Source organism: Eschscholzia californica, unplaced genomic scaffold (assembly GCF_041429995.1).
Source record: "Eschscholzia californica isolate CP2 unplaced genomic scaffold, dmEscCali1.0.p SCAF_1, whole genome shotgun sequence".
NCBI classification, from domain to species: Eukaryota; Viridiplantae; Streptophyta; class Magnoliopsida; order Ranunculales; family Papaveraceae; genus Eschscholzia; species Eschscholzia californica.
Window position 1 is genome coordinate 55,313,679 of NW_028238198.1, and position 4,062 is coordinate 55,317,740.

The 4,062-nt window shown below is 30.8% G+C and overlaps 1 long non-coding RNA gene across 1 annotated transcript; it reads left to right on the forward strand.

The window, feature by feature from the left end:
- The first annotated feature begins 3,061 nt into the window (after positions 1–3,061).
- Positions 3,062–3,632, forward strand: LOC147567695 (uncharacterized). Its single transcript, XR_015237856.1, has 2 exons — positions 3,062–3,293; positions 3,471–3,632. It is a non-coding gene; the product is annotated as an uncharacterized LOC147567695 (long non-coding RNA).
- Positions 3,633–4,062: the final 430 nt, after the last annotated feature.

Below are 4,062 nucleotides of genomic sequence, written 5' to 3' on the forward strand. Positions count from 1 at the left end.
CTGGAGAAAATAATGAAAAGAAAAAGAAATGTGATGAAAATTTATATATGGAGAGAAAATTTGAGAGAAGGGAAATAGTGAAGATTGGAGAGAGAATAATTCGATTTTTATCAGGAACTTAATGTTAGATAGATATATAAAGTAGTTAGACAGAGAGAGAATTTTCGTGAGATAATAAAATTTCCAGTGTATTATGAATTTTCAGTGAAATACTTTACATTCAGGGAACATTTGTAAATGTATAACAAATATCCTTATAACTACTTTCCTATTAAGTAGATATAGAGAGAGAATTTGTGAGAGAGAACTTAGGTGAGGAAGAACGAGTATATGATAGACAACTTAGGTGAGAGATAAAGTAGTTATAGACTTATAAAGAGAATTTATGAGAGAGAAATTAGGGAGAGAAGAAAAGACTGAAAAAGTTAAAAATAGAGAAAAGTTAGAGAGAAAAGGTACACATGTCAGCGTTAGAAATAAGAGAACATGAGGGAGAGCGAGTTTTGTGTGAGGGGCATTTTTTCGTAATTTCGAATAAAGAAATACCAAAAATGGTACTTTCACCCCTTTCTGACTTATTGGACCTGCATCTTATTGGTTATTGGCAGTGGATGAGCATCATATTTTGAGAAAACAATTGGGGCTTTTTCCCAATACCTCTATTATTAATGAAATTAATAATTTTGAGTATATTGTTAAATCTTTCAATATTTGTCACGAAAGACCAGGACTTGTGAATAATAAGTCATTAAGGAAATTAATGAACTTGTAGTTCATCCTGAAACTCGAAATTAACTCAAGACGAACATGTCAAACATGTGTAAGACGTCGTTCAAGTCTTTAGACTTAATTCACAGTGAACTCTGTAGCTTAGAGATGGTTCATAACCACAATAAGAACCCAAAAGGACAAAGTTCTATAGATTTTATGGAATTAATCAAGCACACAGGATCACAAATTAAGTTACGAAGGAAAATTCCCCAAACAAGATCATTAACTATGTGGTTGAAAATCACCAATTGAGAGACAATTTTATTTAGAAACAAAGGTTTAGAAAGAGAGAGAGAGAGAGAGAGATTGAGTTTTCTCACCGTCTAATTAACCAAACGATGGAAAATTAAGTTTTTTAGGAAGGCCGATTTTCTCACCCGATTTTCCCAATACGGATCTTGACTGATCAGTGGTTTTTCATTCTGTTTCCACTTATACTTGTGATTAAAAAAGTAAAAGAGTATCTAAATTCTAGTTTCATGTTTTAACTTGAAATAGACTACAATGCTTGGTCTATTTTAATTTCTTGTTAAATTTATTAGGTCCCTTAAGTTTTCTCTTGTGTTCATTAAATCAATCATGAGACAGTGCTTTTATTTTTATAAGATGTTTTGATTAAGTCACATTAGTTTCTGCAGTTAATTGTTTTCACTTTCTTACTTGATTTGTTTCAATATGTTTTTATTTTAGTGTATTTAGATCTATCGATTGCAAAAACGTACTTTTCAATTCTGTTCGAAAATGTATGTTGATTACTTTTTAGTCTAGTGAAAACAAATTGAGTTTTTTGAAACCTACCTTAGGTTTTTATTAGACAAACAACAAGTACTTAGATTAAGTTTTAAACTAGTGAAAACAAAAACTACTAACTTTGGTTATTTAAAATAATATGTTTTGACTAAGAAAATAGGTAACAAATTTTAGTATGGTGGAAACAAATAATGGTGTGTTTGGTTGCAGGATTCCTAAGTAGGATTCCTATCAAAAGTGGGATTTGGTAGGAATCATGAATACTTGGTATGTTTGGCTACCAAGAATCCTAGGACTCTTGAATCCTAAGGATTCCTAATTCCAAAATTTGTATTGGGTCAAAATCTCACCATACCCCATAGGATTTTTGATTAATAATTCTAAATTTCAAACTTAAAATCAACGAAAAAATATTTCCTTCTACAAAATAATTATTTTAAATTTCAAAAAAAAATTTATTTCCAAAAAATTATATTTTCTTTCGAAAATTATTTTTTCTCCCAAAATTTTTTTTTCCTTCAAAAAATCGTTTTTTCCCCTAAATTTAATTTTTCCGACCACCATTTTTTCCCCCGAAAATCGATTCTTCCCCAAATAAGTTTTTTTCGAATATCCAATTTTTTTTTCCAGAAAATAGATTTTCCCTTAAAAACAATTTTTCCTCCAAATCCGTTTTTTACCGAAAAATTGTTTTTCTTCTCAAAAAATATTTTTCCGGGAACTTAAATTTTATAAAAACTTTTTTGCTTGATAGAGACCGTGTTTTTCCTAAAAGAAAAATCGGTGTTCGAAAAAAAGGTTTTTGTGAAAAAAAAGATTTTCGTGAAAAAATACTTAAATAATAATAAATCATAGGATTCCTATAAGTTGCCAAACAAACCAAAACTTATTACATGGATTCACGAATCCGTGGAACCATGAATCCCAATGACTCATGAATCCGCGGATTCGTGATTCCGTCATCCAAACACACCAAGTGTTCTTTTTTTCAAAATATTGTGTATCAGAAATAAACATTTGCTGTCGCGGGCGATTGAATGTCCAGGACGTGCATGTAATTTGTACATTAATTATTGTCTTTTTTGGTAATTCCACACCGTGTACAGTGTCATTTTGAGAATGTTATCATTATTTTTGCCATTTTAATGTTAATGATGTACAAAACGTTGCTTCCATCTTCGTCCAAACTAACTTGCTCATTTTTTATGTATTCCCTATTTTGTTTAAGTCCATAGTGTTTCAGTTTCATTGTTGGAGATCTCAATTTTGATGTGTTGTTGGATGCATTTTTTTTTAATTTCTTAATAAATGGTTCACATAGTTTAATAGAAGATCAAGGGCCACCATCCAGTAATTATATCTCACCTTAATTCTAACAAGGTTATAAATTCTAATCTCACCAAAAAAAACTTCACAAATCCTTGGGATTTTTATTTAAAAGTGACGTTATCTTGGAGATTTTGTTGACCAAAAAAGTTAAATAACACATTTAACAAGTTCAACACCATCATGGAGTCATATCCTATAAATAAGTCAATCGCATCAAATATTGAAGAGAACTGAGTTAACATAACAGAAAGCCAAAGAATAAGAAGTTGGGTTTTTGTTGGTTTACGAAAATATGGAAGGTAAAATCGTTATGAATGTGATGAATGTAGCTGCTTTTTTCATGGCAATATTTGTAATATTGGGGATGTTTAATCGACAAGTTTCAGCACTTGATCTAAGTTGTGTTACAAATTGCGTTAACGCATGTGCTAAGCCGGATCTAGGTATTGTACATCTTCCCCACTTATATAGACTATAGTGTTCATGTTTATATATATATACATATATATAAATATATATTTACATTTAAGAAATAAATTTGTACAAAATCTATTCATACAAGAAAACCTTTTATATGACAATAACACTAACATTTTTGGTTAAAATTTGGTGATTTGCAGGGGCGGTGGCCTGTCTCACTGCATGTCTTCAACAATGCATCTAACAATGTCTGATCTTTTGTATACTTCAAGAATAAAGGTTGTTGTAACTGGGTGATTAGATCACTTAATTTCTCACTAAATGAGTTTTGTGATCTTAAATAAAGTATCTCCCTTAAGAAATGTCTCAAGATTCTTGTCCATTTTTTACTTTACCAATTTTCATAATTTTTTATAAGTACTGGATGTGTGCATCCCAAATTTAAATCTCATAACAATGCATCTTGATGGCTAAAGAAAATCTCATGAAAAAATAAATGAGATTAAAGACCTCCACGTTTAATTTAAATTGGGGCCGAGTTGTATATTGAAACGAGCTCGGAAATTAATAAAATGAGTTCGTTCTAATAGAGTTCTGTTGATACGTTCGGCTACACCATTCTGCTATGGTGTCTTTCTAACCGTATGGAGTCGAACTATCCCTTGATCTTCACAGAACCTATTAAACTCGTTTTCCGCAAAATTCTTTACCATTGTCGGTCCTCAAGAATTTGATTGATTTTCCAGTTTGCTTCTCAATAGAGGTCTTCCACTGCTTGAACTTGACGCATGC